The sequence below is a fragment of the Sylvia atricapilla genome, chromosome 1, assembly GCF_009819655.1.
Source record: "Sylvia atricapilla isolate bSylAtr1 chromosome 1, bSylAtr1.pri, whole genome shotgun sequence".
In the NCBI taxonomy this organism is placed as follows: domain Eukaryota; kingdom Metazoa; phylum Chordata; class Aves; order Passeriformes; family Sylviidae; genus Sylvia; species Sylvia atricapilla.
Window position 1 is genome coordinate 81,476,311 of NC_089140.1, and position 13,579 is coordinate 81,489,889.

Sequence of the window (13,579 nt, forward strand, 5' to 3'; positions counted from 1 at the left end):
ACACTCACTGTATCACTCCTCTTATTTTCCTATAAAGGAGACAGCAAAGAAAGTAACCACCTTTAACAACAATCATTTAACATGGTTAATAAAAGAGTTTTCAGGTAAGGATCCATGAAAAAATACAGAAGCAAAGGATTTGGAATAGCTACTGAAGAAAGTTTATTTTTGCACTGAACTTTCTAGCTGGTGTATTCTCAAACTCCAAGTTTCTGTATTTCCCTCTTCAAACTTCCTGTGTCACAACCTTTCATAAGATACTCAAGGTTTTCTTTTTAGTATTTAGCTTAAGGATCAGTCCCTGAAATTGATGAAGAGGAAACAGAATGGTAATAAAAGACCACTGAGAAAATGTTACTTGGATGGGTGATATTTTCCACCTAATAAAATGGAACTTAGGTATCTGGTGTTGGGTTACTTAGGGAAAGAAATGACTGACTTTAACTAACCCTTGTTAATGCCACTGTAATAGTCTCTAAACAAGATCTTGTTTGAATTGCTCCCTGGTGTTGTTGCATTTAGAGTTAAGGTGTAATAGGTTTCAGCTCTCGTATTCACTTTAATGTTATATAAACATAAATGTGTGTTTGTCCAACTAGTTGAATAAAATAGCTGTAAAAGTCTCAAAGATTTCATTAAGAAAAATTCAATATTAATCTTCTAAAAAGAACCAGGTAACCAAAGCACCACATGCCAGCTTGTTTAAACGTACTTTTTGAATTTAGAAATCTTTCTCTGTACAGTGTAATACTTGGCTCTTAGAAGAACTAGTAATTATACTGTACCTTTTTTGAAGATTTAAGTGTAGACTGAATGCTGCAGAAATAGACAGTTCAAATACTTGCAGTTCATGGAGGTTCTGTTCTGAAGGACACAACATTTGGAACTTTGCTGTTGATTTCATCTATTGTAAAGAAATACAGAGAGTTATCTATCTATATATCAAAATGGTATGAACTGAAAAAGTGTACCCATAATTCTGAAGTGAGCTGTGGTCACCAGCTTTATCACTGACAAGAACAGCACATCTCACCCATACAGGAAACGCACTTCACACAGGGGCAGAGTGGGCACTGAATAATGTAAAGCAGACTTTTACAGACTTTACAAACCTACATCAGGGAAGAACTTTTTTTTCATTTGTTCTTTCTGCTATAGAAGTTCAGAATAGCTTTTATGTGTCTAATTAAATAACATGAGAAGAAAAATATTCCACTGTATTCATTCTTCCCTATGGGAAAGACATTGAAAAAACAAACATATGGCACATGTTAAGTACATTCCTTCAGACTTTATTTAGGAAGAGTTTTAATGAGATGGATATTACACAAAAACTTATGAAATAGAATATGTTTGATAGGAGGATTAGTGTATAGAAACCACAATTTATGCTTAAAATGTTTAATTCCTTATGAGCTGGAAGACACACTGCTGTTAAAAAAAATAATTTCAAGCACATGAGGAGTTGAAGAGACAGATATGAAACAAATCTTGGGAGAAAGCAGGTTTTACCATTTATTCTTAGCATATTCAAAGTCTCTGTGCTAATCACTTAGCTTTCCTTTTTTGTTTCCTGTCAAGTTAGAAGGATCTTCCAGGATACTGTCTTGAGTGGGCCTAAAACGGGTGGCACACCCAGAGGACAATTTTGATATTTGGGATTCAGGGCTTGGCTAAACATTGCTTGGGAAGGCTCCTAGAAGTCTTGGAAACTTGTGCCCAATAGAACAATGAGTATAGGCTGGACTAGCTCCAGGGCTGATAGAAGTTGCAATTATTTGTAATGGTGTATTACTGTAGAGTCAAATGCCCGGTATAATGGGTGTGTATTACAGCCATTATAACCTTGCTCCTTTAGAATCCTGCAGCAGCTTAATACAAATGTCTAAAGGTAAAGCAGATTCCCAAGAAAGACAATGTTTTAAGTAACAAGTTTCCATAAGATATACCAGCCAAATTTAGTCAATATTTAATTGCCCTTCATTGGTCATTGTGATTTTAAACATCCTCTTACACTACTTTAAAATATGCACCATTTAGGAAAGACGATGCCAGCAAGGAGATTTAAATAGTAATTCTCTGCAAGTATCATTATGCCACCATGGAACTTTTTTAATTATTTGGTCTAATTTTCTGGGTGTAGCTCCCATGAATGGGAGAAAGTTTTCTGGAAGAAAATTTGGATTTTTACTTCCTATTTCTAATCTGCAAGTAGCTCAGCTTCTTCTCAGGGAATTAAAAAGCAGCCAAACAACAACCCAACTCCCTGTCAAAAAAGCAAACCAAAGAAAACCCCACAAGAAAAACAAAAGAACTTCAGAAGGGCATGGCCATTGTGAGCTGGGTAAAATTTAGATCTCATATTTTCGTGTTTGCATCTGTGGGAGTGTACCACCACAACCAGTGTACTCAGATAAAAAGCTAGAATAGTCATTGGACAGTGCTAAAGGTAGGGTCTTTGGTCTCTTCCACTCTTAGCAGGAAGTCTCCCTTTTTTGTCTGTAAAATATAAGGCATGTCAGGGGGAAGTGTCCTTTTATGCAGCCAGCCAGTAGAGCAGAGAAGAGTAAAATACTTTTTATCATTTTTTTTGTTGGGCAGTGACCTAAGGCTGAATCACAGACTCTGTTGGGGACAAACCTGAATCCAAAAGGTATGAACAAAGCTAGGATAGAATTTCTTCCTGTTTGGTTGAGGTGAGTCAATACAGTTTATAGGAGAGAAAGGCAGCCCAAAAAAGTCAGCAGACAAATGATTGAACTAGAACATAATTTACCTGAGGGTATTCTTACCAGGGATGGTAAAATCCCACCTCCATGGTAAGAACTGTGGGCACATTGGGCCACATTGTTGCTGTGGTGGCAGCTCTGATACAGCTGATAATTTTCAGTGATCATTATCTCAGAAGAGAAACATGGATGGTGATGCCAAAAGCTAAAATACTCAAGAAATTTAGGTGCCTCAAGAGCTAGATGGATCTGGCTACAAAAGGCTGTAAGAACTTATACCCTGAGCATTGAAATTGTTATTAGAATGTCACTTTAGGCATCTGAATGCCAGTCTGGACATGCACCTATGATCTTAGCACTGCTAGGCCAATAAGAGTGTCTCTCAAATACAACAATGCAAGCAGAGTTACATGGAAGGCACCCTAAGATAAGTCCCAGCCTACCAGAGAAGCAAGATACTGCTATTCAGATGATTTACAGTATCTCACAGCTCTGACAGATAGATATTGGAGGCAATAACCACAGGCATGTTTGCCTTTCTACTGGCTGTGACACAATGGTTATAGAAGGAAAGAATATTTGTGATTTATTTGAGAAGCCAGTTGCCATCATTCTAGAGTTCTCTGATTAACACAGTGCTGTGGTCTTACAAAGAAGATTTCTAACAAAATTGGGGTTGCTACCACACCAAAACACAGCAAAAATGCAGCATTTATATATAAGAATACAAGAAAAAAACTATCAACTACAGTATTATCAGTATATTTCCAACAGGAATAAAAAACAGTTTTTGAAGGAAAAATAAGTGAAGCCATGAAAGTAAAGCAAAAATGGAAATAAACTTTTTGCCAAAGCTATGATATACCACATAACCTAACAGCTTCTTATCTTACTATAACTGATTTTCCAGACTAAGAAAAACAAATTTAAATCAAATTACAATACTGGAACCAAACAAGTAGATAAATGGCCATTATTAAATTATACTCAGAAACTGGATGACATTTTCTTTTGCTGAGTTTTCTAATGAAGTTCAGGACTGAAATTTTTATTTAGGACTTCAAAATTCTTTTTTTTTTTTTTTTTTTTTTTTTTTCTTGTTGTGGTCCTGAAATATTTCTTACATGGCTATTTCAATTAGCAAACCTAATTGACGGATAAGAATGCGAATATCAAGCAGAATTTCAGAAGCTCCTTTATCACTTGGGGAAAAAAATTTAGGAAACTTAAATCAGGAAACTTAAACTTGTAGCCTAAATTTCCTGTGAACTTTGAACACCCTAAATAATTAAGAAACCTGATGACCAAGTGGTAATATTAGATTGTTAAGTGAAAATGCCATTTTGTAGTTAAATTCCTCAGTTTACCAAAAGATACTGAATAAATATTTTTTCTACAAGCAATGGTAATTTTTCCTACATTATTGTAGTCTTCTTAGTGAAATATTAAGCTGCACAGATGGAATTTTACAGCTAATGTAGATTCTACAGCCCATGTGCCACCTCAGTGTTTTTTGAGGAACTGGGAGAGAGAAAAGAGTGAAAATTGGCTTTAAGTTTCTCTTGGAAAGTCCTGCTTATTTAGTTTCTAAATTAACTGTTAAAATAATAGAGATATATCAGTCACAATTATTTCTAGGGTGTTAGATCCTTTCACAATTCTTCAGTCTTAGGCATCTCAAAGACAAATATATAAAGTGATCAGCAAGGTGATTAAACAAACAAGCAAGCAGACAATACGTATTGGGAACAAATCACCTCTCTAGGTACATAAAACTCCACTAAACAGAAGGTTATTATCTCAATTAAGCTGTTAAGTCACTTTATTAATTGCTTTTTTGCTTCATCAAATACTAATATGTTAAAGAAAAATGTTACCGAACTATCTTGGAAGTAATCAAAAGGAATTAATAGCTGTGCATTTTATTACTGATAAAAATCAGGCTTGTCATTGCATTGATACTGCAAAGAAGGAATATAAAAATACCCATATTGCAAGATTACAGAACTGCAGCATTATTTATGAGGAAGAGGCAAAATTAATTTACAGAGCAAACAAATCTAGGCAGTCACACAATGAACTTCTTCCTCACTTTGAATTGTAGATTATGTCACATTCAAGCACTTATTAAGTATCTGAGCCCCAGCCTGCATGCCCACTAAATAAATATACAGGCTGAAATGAATTGCTCGAGGCAGAGGAAATACCCCCACTGAAATCAATAGGCACAGATGCAACACTTGTTGTGTGACCAACATTCATGTATAAACATACTCTGGTGTTCCCTGTCAGTGAGTCTGTCAGGCATCCCCAGGGGCACACAGAATGCTCACTACTGTCACAGAGCATAAATCAAGTCTGAGCATCCATGTTTCCCACCTTGTACTGTATCTTCTAGGAGACTCCACTATTAATACTTTGTTGGAGGTCTGAAGGTCTGGCTCCCTGACAGGGTTGGAATGCTCCAGATTTGGTGCACAATTCTTGGATTCCCAAGTGTCTTGTTGTGAGAGTGCTTTAGCACTACCGTAGGACTTCCAGGTTACTCCAGCTGTTATTGTGCATTAGATTTCCAATAGATGTTTCTGATGGATCTCCTCCCAGACACAGTCCATGAACTCTTGCTGCAGCACCACAGTCAGTATCAGGTCCTGTAGATTTACAGAGAAGACACAGTTGAGACCAGTGTTGTGAGTCACTCACTACACATCTACCAACATTATCATTATATGGACAAAAATAACCAGCTCAGAGTTGAATCTAATATTAAATATATTTGTCAGCTTAAGAGGTCATCCCCATTCATTGCTCCTAGGGGCAATGAAGTTAAGAACAGCATTCAAACCTTTGCAATTTTTAGCTTACTCTTGCAAAATAAATCACTGTGACAAAATAATAAAGAGTCTTCCTTACCTTGGAGAGAGAAGTAAAACATCTCAACAGAGAAAAGTTTTGCTGTTTGTTAGGTTGTTGGGTTTGGTTTTTTTCTTGCCCTTCAGTACAGCGTCTTTATTTATTTGAACTACACCTAACCACATATGTAAATGATATTCTGGTCATTTTATCCTGACCTTCACTCTTCTAGGAGCATCTTTCCTGTCTTCCATCTAATTCCAGTAAATGACTAGTGGTTTAGAAGGACTGAATCCATGCAGCAAGAAAATATAAACTGTCATAGCACAGCAAAATGTAGAGACGAATACAAGCCTGTATCAAAGCAGGAAAGTCCTCACTAAGAATTTTAGAACACAAGGCTTCCATCATTAATTTCTTATTCAGGCTAGGAGACCATTCTGCAATTGTCAGATTAATGGACAAATAAACACAATAAAATCTGACAAAATTTCGGTGCAGAAAGAATTGAAATTTTCTGATTTTTTTTGTTTTCATTTTCAATCATATTTTTCATCATTTTGTGTAATAGGATTGTTGTTGATTTTAATGACCTTAAATAGAATTGTGAAAAAAATGCAGTGTCTCTCAAAAAGAACTTTCATTTTATATAGCCATCTTAATTACTAGATTGAGCTTCAAATGCTAGATGTTAAATAACTTCTCCCAAACAGGTTTAAATCTTCAGTTAAAATCATCAGGTTTTTAAATCAGCAGCTAAACAGATCCTTTTCTTTTCTTTGCTCCTGCTTGCAAGTAACTTCTTTCCTCCACAAACCTCCCCAGTAGAATCACAGGGATTCCAGCCCTGAAAAAATTACTGCTGGCTTTTGAAACAAAGAGGTTTATAGTGAGTATAAAAGTGCAAGTTAACAAAGAGAAGAATTAGCATAATAGACACATGTATGGAGATGATCTCTTCCCAATGGAAAAGAGTCAACAGTATATCTGTAAAGCAAAGTCCTCCTTCTTAAATCCATTAGAGTTCTCTGAAGGGATTAAAAGCAAATGGATAAAATCCAGTTGCTTTGAAGTAAACTAAGCAGTGCAATTCTGTGTTAGCCAGGAGGTAAGGCACTTACTTGCACACAAGTCAGGAAATGCACAATGTGAGGGACTAGCCTGTTCTTGCAAGGAAGGAAAGAATGACAACTTTGGGATCTGTGTTCTTCCTCATATTTATGAACAATCTGAAAAAAAGAATACAAGATAGGAGGTGGCTAAATACATTATTAATACTAAATTATTTGGAGTAGCAAAAAAGAGGGCAAATTTTAAACAAGCCTTCAGAGAATAAATTATATGATAATAATTTTTATTTGAATTTCACTGTAGATAAGCTTGAAATGATACACTGAAAATAGTGTAATCTCATATATAAAATTATGGTGAGCTTTGAATTGCTAGTATCAGATAGGAAAACAAGAATCTTACAATTAAAACGTTTTTTTCAGTACCTTTTCTGAATTTATTCTGGTGTTTTTTTGTATTTATTCCTATCTTTTCTGTATTTATTCCCACATAATTTTGAACAGTTCTTACAGGCGACAGAGTTCACCAATAGCTTGAAAAATGTGAAATTCTGATTCTTTCATCGCCATAAGGATATTAACAAAGTTCAGAGAAGGATGATAAATTACACAGATAGAAAATGAGGAGCAGGTCAGCAAAGTACAACGGATCAATTTGGAAAGGAGGTAAATGAAGACAAATATTATACATGTTGACAAAACCGGCAGTGTCACACCGCAGTTGGGTTCCAATTCAAGAACCGTGAGGCATAAAATAAAAACAGTATGAGAAATTTTCAAAACAAGCACAAAGAGAAAGTTCTTCCCACAAGTGAAGATAGATCTGTGGAAGTTGTTGTCACGGGATGCTGTAAGTGCTACAGTTTTCCTTGAATTCCGAGAGAGGTCTGACATAGAAGAGAAATCTTTCTGATTGTGTTAAAGGGAAAAAAGTTTCTCTTGGCACTGGAAATCACTGAGAAAGATATTAAGAGTAAATATATCAATTATAGTTCCCCTATTCCTTAGCAATGGCCTCTGGCAGTTGTTGAAGGCAAGAAATAGGTCTCAGTGTGCCATTTTTGATAAACACAAACAGTGGGCCAGTTACAACAAGAGTTTGCATCAGTGCCAGATCTATATTGGAATGTCCAGTCTACCTGGAGGAGGCCTCCATACCCTCAGCTGTTGTGATTGAAGGAATGGTGAAAATTTTTTCAAATTGATAATCACTTCTGTATACCACATGAATTTAACAGACCTCCATCTAATTCACCTAGTAACCTACTATAATCCTGGATTTCAGTCTAGAATTAATTTATCCCTAGGAGCTGGCTGGTTCAAGAATCACTGAGAAGTACATTGTCACACTGAGCAATGAGCATCTATTCCCTGCATTTTCACAGCCTTCTAACAGGCTGCAAATTTTGTATTTGCATATGTGTGTGACTTGAATGACTGTGATAAAAATTAATGAAATTAATTATTGCAATTAATGTAATAAATGTAAAGAGGATTGAGTCTTCAAAGACCAAGTACTCAGTCTGGGAAACAGTCTTCTCAATAGTTTAAAACATCTCAATTTCTACTAACACTTTTGAGCTAAAATATTTTCTTTCCCAAGTGTCTGGCTTGTTTGGTATAATGAAACAAATAGTTTGAATCTAATAAGTCTTATCCAAAACTGTAATGATATGGTGATAGTTGTTGAATGTTTGTGCTCCAAGCCAGACATTTTATCATTGAATTTCGAATATTTTCCTTTAATGACTTTTGCTTTATTCCATAAAATGCATAATGTTATTAATTCAGTTTCCTCCCTCAAAAAGGTACTGTGTAAAAAGGCTGCTTTTTGAAAAGAAACGATCTAATATGAATACTGATGATTATTACATTTTGAATAAAGACATTTTGTTCCTAAAGACCCCATGAGGAAAAAAAATAAAAAACAAATTCTATAAAACAATATTGCAAGAAATATCCTTAAAATGAGTTCCAGTATTCTTTGCTAGGCATTAGTATTCAACAGTACAAAAATATTTTCCATTTGGTTATATCAGGCTTGATGAATAGATGAGGTAGTAGACTGTTTGAATAGAAAGAGCTTCCTTCTTCCACAGATCTGCTCTTCTGTGTATCTGTGCCTGAGAACAGCACATCAGAAAGCATCTTTAAGTTTGACAATTTCAACTGAAATGTGGAATATTTTCAAATCAGGCTATAATTACTTAGAAGCTATGAAAAAAATTTGGTACCTACTGATGAAGAAGTCAGGAAGAGATATTTGGTTTAAGACTGTAAGAAAGAAAAGATTAGATTGTTTCTTGGGTCACTCTTTCTTAGGGTCTTTATTTAACCAAATACATCAAGTAAAAAAAATTACATACTAGACCTCTCTCTTTCTAAATTAAAGAATAGTTTACAAAATCTTTTTAAACATAAATAAATCTAAAATAAGAGAAAAAACAACAACAACAACACAAAAGCCTTCAGGAACAAACAGTTCTGACAAAAACTGAAAAATCATTTTCTGACAATTCATGGTTTACATACCAGTGTGACAAAAGGGCAACCATTTTTGTTCTAAGAGAAAGAGAGAAAAGGAAAAAGTAAGATTAAAATATACAGAAAACTGCTGTGAAATATCAATTTTCCTTGTTATTATGGCTGGAAAATCCAGCCAGTTGAGTTAGAATATGCAGAGATTAAAAATTACTACTCTACCTAAAAAGTAGAGTCAGTGGAAATAGCAGAAGGCATCTGGGACATTTCATTAATCATTTGTTCAGCAGTTATCTTCAGCCTAATGTATAAAGACGCTGTCAAAGACTGTGAGCCAAAATATGACTTGTTTCTGTTCTGCTTCCAATCAAATAGATGTTTGTTTCCTTTTTCTCTTTTCTTGTTTTACACTGATGCTTCTCATTAGGTGTTAGCCTTGGTCTAAAACTGTCATCTGGTGTACATGCTCTCTGATGTAGATGAGGAACTCCACTGTAATTTGCCATGGTTAGTCATAATGTAGAACACATCAGCTGGAAATAGCTTCCATTTGGCTAGGCACATTCTTCAGCAGTTAAAGCATTTGGGAATTGTTACCAGAAATGCTGATACCATTCCTTGAGAAAAATAACTTCCGTTGTCTATGTAATATTTTGGCTTGTGTTTTAACTTTTTCTGTACATTGAAGGTGACATACCATCAAAACATATTCTGCCTTTGTTTTTTAAGATCTAGGCTGTTTCTTTCTTCACCTTGTTCTAATTCTGGGTTATACATTTGTTGCTTTGCAGGACATGGAAATGCCATGTAAGAGCTTGCACAGATCTGAACAGTCAAGAGATAAGCCACACTAAAACATGTAATTTTTCCCCTGTGCTTCAGTAGCACTTAAAAAATTAACTAGCAACATTGTAATGTAGTTTACAAAGAGTTGGTAAAATTTAGAAGCTTCCTTTTTACTGCAGGTTTCTTTGGGGTTTTTTGGGTTTTTTACTACTGTCTATTATTTATTTATTTTCTCTCTCTCTCTTTTTTTTTTCTTTTTTTTTTTAGGGTGGAATATGTTTTAGAAGTCTTTTTTTTTTTTTTTTTTTTTGTGGTGGTTGGTTTGTTTGTTTGTTTGTGGGGTTTTTGTGGGGTTTTTTGGTTTTGTTTGTGGAGGGTTTTTTGGTGTTTTTTGCTATTGTTTTTTTTTTTTGGTTTGGTTTTTTGGTTGTTGGTTTGGTTTGGTTTGGTTTATTTTTAATAGTGTAGTCTCCCACAAGCAAAGGAACACAGTTTGCCAGCTGGGATGCAATGCTTTCGTCTTTGAAATATGTTGCAAAAGTGTAGTTTAACATCTACTGACCAATGCCCCATTGCTTAACAGAGCTAAAATACCAATTCTTAGTTTGTTTGTCTGTTCAATAAACAGTGGAAGTGGAAGAAGGAAACACATTAATCAAAAGAACACTTCTAAAAAATGTGAGGGAAATGTTGCTTTAATGTATTTCTCTTCTGATTTTCAAATCAACAGTGAACCTGATATATTATCAGCCATGGAGTCTTGGAGAACAAAAGCAAGAAAACTGCAGCTCCTTACTTTAGGAAAAGTATCAAGGTCACATTAAGACAAGAGAAGAAATAGGAAGAACTGAATGGCCCTGATCATGACCATCAGACATCTGCAAATCAGAGCAGCCAGGAGCTTTAACTGTGAGGTTACTAGAGACAAACCAGTTTCATTGATCAGTAGCTACTCAGAAAGGGTGGAGTCATGAATGTACTGTCACAATATCAATGGATGCACCTCTCCAGAGGGTACAGTGAGGATTCATTTCAAGCTGTTCGTGTCCAAATGGTGATAGAAGAGAGTTAACAGTACTTTTTTCACTTTGCTTTCAGTTCACAAAACAAGTTATAAATCAAATTGAATATCTTCAATATATTTAGAAAGACAAGGGCTGTTGATCCTCTAGTTCTGAAATTTCTAGGTGTTATATGTCTGTATACGCCTACAATTGTAGGAAGAGGAAAGGGGAATCTCAAAATCTAGCTAATCTTCCTTTAGGTTTCAAAAGCTCTGAAGTTCAAATGTGCCTGGATCATGTTGTTGTTTTGATTTATGATGTAGGTAGGAAGGTGCATCTGCTCTGAAATTCCATTCATGATTCTGGCTCGAATTTGGGCTTTCTGAAACAAACGGATTTTGAATCAGTCCATTTTTTAACTGGTGACTTTCAACAGCTGTGGAAATGGAACAACTTTAAGACAATAAGAGACAGATGACAAGGAGGACTCAGGGCTGCTTTGTAGCTATGACCAAACTGAAACGGGAATAGCTGAATATCAGCCAATACCAGTCAAAGATCACTTTCCAGTGGAACACTGGCCTCACTTTGATGAAGAGATAGGAGTACCCAGAAGGCAAGTATAGAGATAGATAGCTGAGCTATGGACACACAGATATTCCATCACTTATCTTAAAGTTTTTTAATTCTGCACAGGTTGAGTAATCTCTGCAAGACAATAAATACCACAGGAATGTAAGTACAGGTTACAGAGTAGAGGGTAGATCAGGCTGAGGAAAGAGAAAACATTTGTTTCCTAGCTTATGCATTCTCTTTTTTTCCTACATGGGCCACTGCCATTCATACAAAAAAAACCCAACCAAATTCCTTGCTTGCTATGACAATTCAGTCCTTATATTCATATATAAACATTAGGGATTTTCTTAAATCCTTATTCAAGGATTGCGGTATTTAAATTCTGCAAATGTCAGGAAAGATGTCCTTTTCCTCTGGTCTTAAGATACCAGCTGAACAGTGGGATTTTTCCATAGTTTCCTCTGAACACTGACATCCAACAATGTGACAAGAATGCGTTCTCTTGGCCACAAGATCCACAGAGTTGGTTGTGGAGCAGCCATGTCTCTTGATGAGTCAGGTGCCTACAGGCAAGTTTTTTTCAAGTATCTGGGATACCGATTTAGGATGGCAGAAACCATGGCAAAGGTAATACAAGTCTTGGCTCCAGGACAGACTCTCTCATTACAAGATCAGCTGCAAATCCAGGTGCTCCAGCCTCCCAGTTCTCAGCTCTTTCAGCCAGCTTGTCTTCACCAGAGAGCTGACAGGACATAATGAGTGCACACAATTGAACAGCAATTTTTGTTTCAGCATTTGCTCCCTTGGTGCATGTGCCTGAAAGTTAAAGCAGAATATTGCACATGGTGAGCTAATAACCTTAGGGAAAGGGCAGACATTGCCCCTTGAGCTGAAAAAGGCAGGCCTGAGTCACCTAGTGCATTTAAGGCATGGTCATGTTCCTGATCACTTGGATACAATGGTGGTGCTTGGATGGTATTGCTGGACAGGGGTCATGCCGCAGTTCTAGGAGAGGCAGTAAGGTCGCCTCTGGAGGATATTCCGTCTTCCATATGAGCCATCACTTTCAGGTCTGGAGTTCAAGGGGATTTAGCAAGCAAGGACTAGTCTTCGCACAGTTGCTTCAAGTGCATGAACAGGGAGTTTCTGTGGTTTCAATAGCAACTGCTGTGTGGTGTGAATGGCTGGGTATTTCAAAACATTTTTATTGTGAAATACAGGGCCCTCAGGTCTTCAAATATTTATCTATGAGGATTAAAGCCATAGAAACACAGAATATGCTGAGTTGGAAGGTACCTCTGAGGATCATTGAGTCCATCTCCTGGCCCTACACAGGACAACCCAAGTATCACAGCATGTGCCTGAGAACATTTTGAAAACACTTCCTGAACTCTGTCAAGTCTGGTGTTGTGAACATTTCCTTGGGGAACCTGTTCCAGCACGCAACCACACTTCTGTGTGAAGAAGCTTTTCTTAGTATCCAACATAAACCTCCCATGACACAGTTTCATGCTGTTTTTTTCAAGTCCTGTCACTGGAGACAAGTGTGAAGAGATCAGTGTCTGCCCCTCCTCTTCCCCTCCCAAGGAAGCTGTAGACTGTGACGACGTCTCCCCTCAGTCTACGATGAACAGACCAAATTACCTCAGTCACTTCTCATATAGCTTCCCCTTAAGGTCTTCCACCATCCTCATTGCCCTCCTTTGGACACACTCTAATAGTTTAGTGGGTTTTTTATATTGTGGCACAATGTACACAGGACTCAAGGTGAGGCTGCCACAGAGCAGAGCAGAGCAGAGCAGGACAATCCCCTCCCTTGCCCAGCTGTGATGCCTGATGGACCCCAGGACAGGGTTGGCCCTCCTGGCTGCCAGGGCAATGCTGACTCATGGTCAGCTTGCCATCAACCAAGACCTCCAGGTTGTTTTCCATTGCACTGCTTTCCAACATCTAATTCCCCAGTCTGTCTGTACATTCAGGGTTGCCCTATCCCAGTCACAGAACTCAACACTTTTTTTTGTTGAAGTTCATATGGTTGGTTGGTGATTGTCCATCTATCTGATTTGTCAAGGTGTCTCTT